Source organism: Quercus suber, unplaced genomic scaffold, assembly GCF_002906115.3.
Source record: "Quercus suber isolate HL8 unplaced genomic scaffold, Cork oak 2.0 scaffold_1, whole genome shotgun sequence".
NCBI classification, from domain to species: domain Eukaryota; kingdom Viridiplantae; phylum Streptophyta; class Magnoliopsida; order Fagales; family Fagaceae; genus Quercus; species Quercus suber.
Window position 1 is genome coordinate 1,408,320 of NW_027069468.1, and position 11,553 is coordinate 1,419,872.

Genomic DNA, 11,553 nt, shown 5'->3' on the forward strand with positions numbered 1-11,553 from the left:
TCGTAGTCCAGAATCTGAATGAAGATTTTCTAAGTTAAAGTCCACACAAATTCACTTAGAAGATGAAGATGAATCTTGCAAAGGAAATGAATCTTGCACAAGATGAATCTTAGATACGTGATTTTCTTATCAAATATTTGTCCATAATTCTAGTAAAAGAATAAAAAATAAACTATAAGTTCACATTTGAAACATTAATAAAATTATTAATTATTGTTGTTTAGTTGTTTCGTTATTTTTCTTTATTGACTACTAGCAGTCTAGTACACACCCCACTGTGCATTATCCATCTGACTCAAACCACAACCAAAAATAATTTAATTTGTTTGTCTTTTATAATGTCTTGTTCAATTTTTTAATGCCTTTACTACCTCTGTCTGTCCACTTCCCAAATCCAAATATCTAACCCTACTGCCCCTATGACCCCTATCCACCCTCCACTCAACAGACAAGAGCCAATCAACATTACACAAAACATTAAAGAATATAAAACATTCACAATACACAAAATTCATAATACACAAAATGAAAATCTCACAAACCGATAAAATCAAAATGTCAAATAAAGGCAATTAGACATTAGGTAAAGCTATTCAATTCCAAAGACAGAAAATCTCATTTTTCAGTTCAGAGAGAGAGAGAGAGAGAGAGAGAGAGAGAGAAAGAGAGCTCTGCTTTCACTCTCAGAGCACAACAGAGATGAGATAGAGAAAAAGAGAGAGAACTAAAATACCCTGAGGGGCAGGGGCGGCGGTAGCACGTCGAGGACTTAAGTCTAAGGAAATCTTCGAAGTCTGATCCAATCTTGCTGTCGCCAATCAGCTGATGTGCTTTAGGACCAAGGGTGAGGTCTTGTCGTTGCCGAGTTGCTCTAATTGTTGTTGCTGAGTCTGAGGCGGAGCCATGGAGGCGCTACTTGCTGAAAACCTGAGATACTAGGCTAAGGATAAGGTTTTTTTATTTTTATTTCTTTATTTATTTATTTATTTAAGGTTAGGATCTCAATTTTTCTTTATTGGGTATTGGGTATTTAGGATCTCAATTTCCCTGAGGGCAAGTGGTGAGGTATTGTTTTTTTTTTTTTTTTTGGTGGCGTATTCGGTATTTAGTTTATTAAAATTTAATTATTATTATTATTTTTGTTGATTTAAAATTCTGTCTGAGTAGTGAGTGAGATTGATCTTGGGATTTTTTCTTGGGGTCTATTGGGCATTCGAGCTTGCTATGTTATAATTTGTTTTTTAGATCTTAATTCAAAATTTTTTTTTTGGATTTTTCTTTTTGCTTGAAAGCCCTAATATATTGTTAAGTAAAACAAATTATGGAGAAAATTTTAATTTTATTGCATAAAAAAACTAAGGGTGTTCCCAAAATTTTTTTGAAGGGTAGACAAATATAAAATTTTAAATTATTATATATATATATATATATATCTTTTTTTTTCAAGTCAGGGTGGTCCTGGTCTTCACGTGTCGCCGCCCCTGTCAAAAGCTACAATTGTATTTTTAGTAATCAAACGATTAGGAACAAAAGCACTTTGTGAATCTGACATCACACATGGCAGTATGAGTTTCAACCGATTGGCTAAAACTTTAAACACAATTCTAGATATAACATTCCCAAGACTAATGGGTCAATAGTCAGAGACAAATTTAGGTTAATTTATCTTTGGTATTAGGATGATGTGAGTATAGTTCATCTTATGCAAGAGATGACCAAAATGCAACACAAATAGAACTGCACTAGTAACATCACTTCCTACCACCCTGACCTTCACGTGCCACCACCCTTGTTAAAAGCTACAGTTGTATTGTTAGTAATCAAATGATTAGGAACAAAAGCACTTTGTGAATCCGATATCACACATGGCAGTATGAGTTTCAACCGATTGGCTAAAACTTTAAACACAATTCTAGATATAACATTCCCAAGACTAATGGGCCAATAGTCAGAGACATATTTAGGTTCATTTATCTTTGGTATTAGAATGATGTGAGTATATTTCATCTTATGCAAGAGATGACCAAAATGCAACACAGATAGAACTGCACTAGTAACATCATTTCCTACTATATGCTAGTATTTCTGGAAAAAGAAAGGGGACATACCATCAGGTCTAGGAGATTTGGAAGGGTGCATGCTAAACAATGCCCTTTAACCTCCTCTGGTGTGTAGGGTTGGAGAAGTGATTGGTTCATAGCTGGGGTTACCACCTTGTCCACCATTCCAGCACTGTTTCCATATTTTTTGGATGTGATGTGGTGAATAAGTTCTGAAAGTAGGATTCAGCCACCCTAGCATTGTCAGATTCAAATGTGCACCACCTCCCATTCTCATCCAAAAAACCATGGATAAGATTTTTCCGACACTTTTGGCTTGCTCTTTGATGGAAGTATTTGGTGTTTTTATCCCCTGCAGGGAGCCAAATAGACCTGGATCTTTGTCTCCAAAACATCCTGGAATAGTAATGAATTTATTTCATCCCTCACCTTCTGTATTTCCTCCAAGTTTTCGGCCTTATTTATAGAAGTCAGAGCTTCCAGTGCTTGATACTTCTTTGCAATTTTGGTCTTTGAATTGCCCAAAGTTTTGCTCCACCCCCACCAAGGCCCACGGCATCTCCTTATTTTATCAAAAATTTGGTACATTCGGCAACCCCTAGGAACCACATCATTCCATGCCTCACATATGACATTTTCACAATCTGGATGTAATGCCCACTTTTCCTTAAAAGGGATTGGCTTCCTATTTTGTCTACCAACCTGTGAACCTGCCTGAGTGGTAATTAAAATAGGATCATGACCAGAGTATGTGGCTTGAAGGTAGTATACCTTGCTATGAGGAAACATGTCTCACCATTCAATGGTTGCACAGGCCAAATCCAACCGCTCCTGAACAAACTCTTTCCCAGGCCAGCTGTTCCTCCAAGTGAAAATATTTCCATTGAATCCAAATTTGATACACCCACAATGTAACAATGCACTTCAAAAGTCCTCCATGCGATGTTTTAGGACTGAAAGTGAAATACCAAGAAAGTGAAATACCAAAAGTCCGCCATCTTGGTATTTCACTTTCAGTAGGTTTCAAACTAATTCCCACATTTTGCGTATATTCAATTGGCACGTTAATAAATTTTCCAGCATTTACTTCCTGATTGTACTCCATCTCATTAAGTTCTAAATGTTGCATGCCCTCCATAATATCCGGGTTTCCCTCATTAATCACATCAGTTTCAGATATTGAAGGAAAAGAAATTCTATTACCCGAAATAATCTGTTGATGTGTATCCATTTCTCCACCATTAATGCCATTAATACGGGATTCGCAGGTAAGGGGGGATTTGCCATCTTAGCGTCATTGGTCTGTGACCTTTCCTCTCTCTCTCTACCACTTGTCGCCGTATTGGACTAGGTGGCTTCCTCCCTAACTAATCTTTTGACTTCTGGAAGCCTACTCTCAACCATTCTCTATACAATCTCTCCTCCCTTGCCCTCACAATTGAGTCGGTACAAGATTTGGCTTTATGAATGAGTTGTCCACAATGGAAACATAACCCTAGTAGATGTTCGTACTGTAAGGCCACCCAAACCTTGTCACCTTTCAGACTGAGCACAGGAGCCCCTCGACGAATTGGTTTGTCCAGCAGCATCTCGACTTAGACCCGAAGAAACCATGCCTGATCAAATGCAATAGCTTTGGTGTCCACCTCTATGACTCTGCCAATCCCTAGTTCGATATCTCTGCCTGCTTCCTCAGTTATCAGGTCGAAAGGTAACCCCTACACTTGTACCCAAATTGGAACAGTTTGAAACTTTAATGAGAAAGCGATCATTCCCTTCTCCCACATTAGTAGTAGTAGTATGTGATTATCAAAACTCCAAGGTCCATTGTTAATCACCCAGTTGAGTTGGCTTTCCATTTTGAATTTGAATTGGAATAGCCTATCCCCAACATCCGTGATTTTCATATCATTTCCTATCTTCCAAGTAGAGTGTAACAGATTCTTAATGGCTGAGAAATTTATTGGTTTTGTTGTGTGAAACCTTCCTAGCAAGTTGAGGGAACAGTCCTCCAGATTCTTCGCACGATGCTCCGAGCAAACCATGATCACCTCCTCTTCCTCCTCCGTCAAACTAACCCTCTAAAGCCGTTCTATGAAATTCGAGTCCATGCTGGTGGGGAAAAAAAGCAAGTTTATTTGAGAAAACAGTATTCTAGGATGAGTAACACCCTACACCAAGGGTCGACAAGGCAAAATATGCTTGGGCCGACAGTAGGGTAGGGAAAAAATGCCTCACACTAGGTGAGAAAGAAAGTCTCCTAGGGAGAGGAGAAAAAAGTTTTTATGTAATCTAGTACAAATGTTACATTTCCACCAAAAGGAACCTTGTTATTGTTTTGGTTTGATAAAAATGAGCAATTATTATCAAGTAGGCAAAATATGTTCAAACCCAAAAAAAAAAAAAAAAAAAAAAAAAAAAAACATGTATAATTGAAGTTTTGCCTTTCATTATCTTCTTATTTTTCTTTTTAAAAAAAGATCTTCATTTTGTGAGCAAAATTATGATTTTATTAGGCTCCTAAGTAATTATGTAAAGCAGACCATAGAACTGGATTAGATCTAATGCAAGCTAAACCAAAAGGTTAACTAATTCTAAATTGAACTAGTTTATTTCAATTAGTTTTCCTAGAATTGGATGAGGAAAAGTTTTAGTAACATACAATGTACGAAAATGTTAAGTAGCTATTTTTATAAATATTTTATTAGAAGAATAATAAAATAATAAATGTTGTTGACAACTTTTTGTACATTTCCCAAGAGAGTGATGTCAAAAATTTTCTATTATGGTTTATTAACAATTGCCCTAAGGGAATCCATTAACATAACCCTTTAATAATAGTAATTGTAGTATACATATATATGAGAAAACACCATTTCAATTTTATTTGTAGAGAGAACGTATTTAAAAGAAACTAGTCGCAAACCAGTGCAATGCACGGAAAAACTACTAAAAATAAAATCTACAGATATATTGTGTTTCCTTTTTTTGTTTTCTTGAAGAATGTTAAATAATATAGGAGTATTTATAGAAGTTCAAATTCCTATAAAAAGTTCAAATCTCTTTAAACATCACACCAATATGAGAAATTAGGGTGCTTTGTTCAACCCAAGTACAAAGTTAAAATCAACCTCTAACTTCATACCTTTAGGGCCTTGAACTTTGTGCACTAAGGTTATATTGTTATATATATAAATTGTAAGCTAAAGTTGGCTTGAAATGATATTCCTTTTTGTTACAAAAAGAATCAACAGAATAAACATAACAAAGTAAGAGATTCCATGCCACTGGTGAGTAGTATAATTCCTCCAGTTCATGGCCAATCGAAAGCCATCTTTCTCCTATAAATTCACAAGCTACAACAAAGAAGTTGTTATACATTCTCTAAACCTTGCATATTATACTCTATTGTAAATTAGAAAGAGATATATCATTCTAGAGATTCAAGATATGATGAAAGGGCAAACTACTATCAAAGTAAAAGAAAAATAATATCATATCATCCTTCAAGTGAGAGCTTGAGTTCAATATGCTATTCAACAACTTCATTTCTTTAATTATTTTCTATGATTATGTAATTTATTTTTCTGTTTTTTATTCGAATTTCATAAAATAGAGTAGTCATTGGGAGAAACCATAGTCTTGTAGAGACGGTGCATAAAAAGAAAAAAAAATATTAAAAAATGGAGTATTATACCTTTTTTATGCAAGGCATAGGCAAGTTTGAGTAAACATTGAGTGTATATGTCCACTTATTAAACCTGAAAAAAGGACATTGTACAAAATCAAATTGTGGTAAGGACAATACACTTATGTATTTTATCAAACAATTTGTGTGCATGTAACAAAAATATTTGTTAGTTACATCCACAACAAAATAGTAAAGCAAAAAAAATTGAGAAGGTGATTTTGGCATAATTTAGGAAAAAAAAAATTCAACCAAAAAGATTATTTTATTTTGATTTACATATAGGGCATGAATCAACAACAAATACAAACAAATTCAAACCAAAGACCCTTGTAGATGATGGAAATAAAGTTGAGAATAATAACTAAACTATATATATATAAATATATATATGTATGTATGTATGTATGTAACTAAGCTATCAAAATTCGAATTTACCACTGCAATTCAACTACAACCTAAAAACATAAAAGAAAAAGAGTAAAAAAGTTACCCACATAGACCAACTCCAAGAGAGGATACTTACACACATTTTATCAAACACTTGGTGCATATATTTTGGAATCCCAAATGATAATATAATAGCAATGTGCTATTGAAGAGAGTCCAATCCCAATTTACAAAAACATTAAGTCAATTAAAATGCAGCAGTTGTGACATGTTATTTCTTGCAGATAGTGAATGAGCTATTATTGCTTCCCGACACTTATGTGAATGTGCTAACATGAGACCATAAAATAGCCTTTGACATAGCTAATGGAATGCCCCTCTCAGAAGAATCCTCAGAAATAAAGGACTGATTGGTGCCGTTAGAGCGAAAGCCTAGTCTAGTTAAGCCCTGTAAGTAGGTCTGCTTTTAGCTTATAGGATCTAATAAGTCCTAACCAATTCTTTGATGATGAAACCACCACAATGAATAGAATGCAACTAAAAAAACAAATCTTATGAAATTTGCAGGTTTAGCTATGAACGATTTAGGTTAAAAAAAAAAAAAACAGAGAATCTCTCTCTAAAAATCCTTCTTCAGCTTGGAATTTTCTACCTCCAAACCTCCACCTTGGACACAGCCAAAGTAATCTTTGCTTCCAGAGTAAGGTACTCAAAAGTGATGTGAAGACTCTCCCTCAGCACCTAAAGAGTGAACCCAACATTAAGGACGACACAAAAGGAAAGAAAAAGAAAAAGATAAAATCACACAAGTACAACACCTGGACAAGCTTGTGGAGGTGATGACCCACAACCTCATTGGTAGACACCCTCGAGAACACTTTCATATCCTTTGCAGTAAAGGTATCTTGCGCCCGAGCCAGCGCAACCCCCGCATCATCCCAGACGTTGGAAGGTCCGGAGTCAGCTTCTTCTTTCTGCTTATCCCCGGTTCACTGCCTTTTATTCTGTTAAGGAGGAATCTCCTCAACTGAGGTGGCCGGGGAAGAAATCCTCACGAACTCGTCGCCAGGAGTAGACAAAGTTGCTATAGTGAAGGGAGTCCCCTTCTCCATCACTCGTACACCCCTGGTCCTAAGATTGGATAGGGGCTCATTCTTCTTAGCCCTCATCCGGGCTTACATTCCCTGGTTAAATTTGGTCGAGATTCCTACAAGAGGAAAACACTTGTAAAAAAAAAAAAAAAAAAAGAAAGGAAAGAGAGGGCAACAGAATCAACGTGGATGAGTCTAACACTTACTCTTTTTTCTCCTCAATATCTATATTTCATAGGACGTAGGCAGACGATTCTAAACCAAGGCAATAGAAGGCAAGAGTTCATGAATCCATTAGATCGTCGAAGTCCTCAATCGTCCTCGCGTACTCAATTGCCTTCTCAACGCGTCCCGTATACCTGCTCTTAAGCTTGGGCCATCTCTTAACTGCATAAGACAATGGGCAAAGGAGTTAGTGACGATAAATAAACACAATGAAAATTAATGGACTAGAAGGAATAATGATGCACTTATGTTTGGGGTACTTCTCTGACGAAGCAGCCTTGGGAGATCACCCCAAACTTTGTCAGAGGGAGTCTCTCAATCGTCCCTGGACACAAAAAAAGAATCAGGACTTCCAGTATCTGATGGACGAAGGCAGATCTCGGACTATCCTATTCCTCCTCTCCCATGGCATTAGCTCATAATACCTAAGCTCCTTCGACACCTTTAAATGGTACAGATAGACACGCTCATCCACTCTAATCATGTCTCTGTCCGTAGCAGCCAACCATATCCCCATACAGCTGACCACTATTCTCCACGAATTAGACATAAGTTGCTCGAGAGCAATGCCAAAGTGGCCTAACAACTCCATAATAAAAGGGTGGATGGGGAATCTAAGCCTACACAGGAAGGCAGCCTTATAGAAGCACACCTTCCTAGGGAAGAAGTGGCAAGCCCTTTCCTCCTCACGGGGTAGACGAACCCTAAATCCTATCCAAAAATTGAAATATGTCCTTAAACCTAGAAAGTGTATCGCCGTCCAAACCACACCTCCTCAAGAGCATGGAAAGCCCTAACCTCTCAAGGGATAGAGACGGCAGTATCCCCTTCCATGGGTTTGTCACTAGACGATAACCCAATCCCTAACTCACTTGACCTCACCTCAGACATTATCCCTCACTCCCTCACCAAACTAATCAATCGATTGACGAAGCAAAGGTAGCAAGTCAACCAATGCAACACTCAAACTACTACCCTCAAAGACAAAGTTCTCAAGGTGCGGGAAAGCACCTAAAATCCCCCAAACGCGTAAAAAGGAAGGAAATTGAAGGAAAGGCTATCCTAACCTTAGAGCTGCTAACCATGGAAAACTAGAAAACTGAGAGAAAAAGATGAATCCTAGAAACGCAAAAACCGAAACACAGAAAAAAGAAGGAAAAATAAAAATTTGTCATAATCTGTGTCTATGTTGTAAAAGAAAAATAGAGGAGGGAAGAAAGGCATACCTCAGAAAGAAAATGCAGAGAACTCAACCACTGAATGCACCGGGTTGGAGAAAATCATAGAGGAAAGTTGGATAGGAAGAAGCTCAGAGCAATGATTGGGAGTTGGAGAGAGTGAAAGGGAAAATGAAAAGAAAAGAAGTTTAAAAATCTAGGCACAGAGAACTGAAAAACAGCAGGAAAACTGAGAGTTACATGGAGTGGAGCATTAAATTCACCCCTCAAGCCATGCCATGTGGCCACAACATACCCAGCACTACCACTATGCATTGAATACGAAGGGAAATCCCAAGAGACAAAAAAAAAAAAAAAAGCCTTTCGCCTCTTAGTGATCGTTACTACATGGATGACTATAGAGCCTGGAGGGCAGCTGACAGGATCGACGATCTCTCATAGACAAGATAACCAAATATCAGCGTCAATAAATCCACGTCACTGATGAAGGTAGGAAAGCTATTCAATGCAGTCAATGATAACTCAGACAATTACAAAACTAGCTGTACAGACCGTTGGAAGCCCATCAAAGCCCACATTACTAAACATGAGGCATTACCAATAGAGGCATTAAAATCACAATAACAACCACAATGGCTAGGGGCTGTGGAAACATATATATAGACCTCACAGCACCAACAGAAGGTACATAAACACTCCTAAAATTACTCATAGTTATTCTAAAGGCTTCCTTGTACTGACTTTGGCATCAGAGACGTGGCAGGCACCACATCGATGACCACTTTGAGGAAGCCATCTTTCCATATTTGTAGGAACACCGATGAGGATTCAGCTCCATCTAGATGCACTTACAAGAACTGACAATTTTTACTTCATCATGCATTTTGGCATCCAATTATGCAAAAGATAAGTAATGATTCTGCAACTACCAAAAAAAAAAAGTAATGATTCTGCACTTATATATAAGTTATAAGCTTAAGTATTATAGCTGAAACTAAGATTTCACACTTGAAAGCCCACAAATGTGCATTGGTTTTTGGGTTTTATTGAAAATTTAGGAGAGACCTCATGACTGTGAACCTAAAGTAAACCCCAAAGACCTCAATAAAAACTACAGCCAAATGCATATCATTTGGGCCAAAGGTGTGAAACCACTCCATAAACACATTCATACATGATAATTTAATCATTGTAATTGAGAGAACTACATTGATAAATATTTGATTGTTTCAATCCTATAAATTGTCCAAATCCCAAACATAAGGGCTGTAATGTTTAAGTTGGAGGTGATGCTTGCTATTGATACGAGTTTGAATTCTTCGAGGGGCCTTCATTTTTCTGCGTTTAAATTAGCCTTCCTCCCTCTACCTTTCTTTATAGTTCTTGGTTTATTTATGGTTCTCAGTCGGATATAGCACTAGGATATTTAATTAGTCAAACTACACAAATTTGAATAGTGGAAAAAATTAAATATTGTCCTTTTTGAAGAGAGATATTTTATGACAAAATTAAGTTGGATAAAAAGGACAATCACATTTATTTTTGAGCTTGAAAATTTTGTTCTAAAATTTTATTTTTCCTGACTTCATGGCTTATATTATATTTGTTTTGACTTAGTTTTATATTCGGATAGATGTTATTCTTTCTTATTTTTTTGAAGGTTTAAGCTTGAAATCCCCAAACCGATGCAATACAACTAGCGGCATTGAGAGGTAATTTTTAATAGGCTTATGGAGCACAATTCAAGTGCGGGGAGTTCTTCACAATGTTGCATTGATATTGCCAAAGCCTTGAATGCCCCAATACATATAAAACCTGATGATGGAGATTGTTCATGTTTATGAGCTTCGAATTTAGTGGCATAAGACTTTCCACTTATATGTGGTTGATTTAAACTGTTGTCATTGTTATAATATGTAAGATATTTACATACAAGAATTTTTTGATAATTAATATTTAGTATGAGTTACTTCTATTGCTCTTCAGTTAAATTGTATTCTCTTGATATTTTTCCCTTTAGCTTTTATTTTTTTAATTTTATTTTCCTCATGCAGAATATGAGTACCATGTACTCTTTTCTAATATATTTGCTTATTAGCATTTGTATATTAGAGGAAGTTTCAACAAATCTATACAATATTAAAAGCTGAAGCGTAGCATTTAATGTTGCTACGCTCACGTTGAGCCACATCAGCAGCCATATCATCTCCATTCTATTTTTTGTATTTTTCCTACAATTTTAAAATAGTTTTTATATAATTTAATTTTGTTAAACTATTCTGTGCATCGCACGGCTTAGCGACTAGTTAACTCTAAAATCGACGTCGTCACTCGACCCATGGATGCCCCCTAATTGGACTCATAAGTCATACCCAAATCCATGTCCAGGTTCAATAACAGGAAATGGCATAATCAATTAATATTTTTCAAGTTTTCTCCATCGTTTTTTTTAAAGATTTTTTCCTGTCAATTTCTTAATTTTATCATATAACCATTCCAATAGTGAAAAAGTTTATAATTTAAGTCATTTTCACCACAAATTAATTATTTTTCTAAATTCATTATTTTTAAGATGACAAAAAAAGACATAATAATAAAGCAAGAACAAGTAGTTATATATTAAAGAAGAGAGAGTTCCTTATTAGCACAACTAGTAAGTTACTCGTGCGATGCACAGATAATATTGTAATATTTTCTGTAAGATGGTTTTGGAGAATGTTATATATATATATATATTATAGCATAATTGTTATAAAACTTTATTAGTAATGAGTTCATCATAAAAAAGTAACAATTATAAATTGCTATCACATATCCATTATATTTATTCATTGAAGTAATGAGAAATAGTTATTTAAAAAAAAAAAAAAAAAAAAAAACTTTGGAAAAATATTATAAAATAAAAAATAAAAAAAAAAAAA

At 35.7% G+C, this 11,553-nt stretch overlaps 1 long non-coding RNA gene across 2 annotated transcripts; it reads right to left on the bottom strand.

The window, feature by feature from the left end:
• Window positions 1-477: 477 nt before the first annotated feature.
• On the bottom strand, window positions 478-6,732 carry LOC112028315 (uncharacterized). 2 transcript variants are annotated; one of them, XR_010628818.1, is made up of 3 exons: window positions 5,758-5,944; window positions 2,109-4,172; window positions 478-1,491 (listed from the first exon to the last, which is right to left on the bottom strand). It is a non-coding gene; the product is annotated as an uncharacterized LOC112028315 (long non-coding RNA). The 2 variants fall into 2 exon arrangements; XR_010628814.1 differs by having other exon boundaries at window positions 478-4,172; window positions 5,758-6,732.
• Between the last annotated feature and the right edge of the window lie 4,821 nt (window positions 6,733-11,553).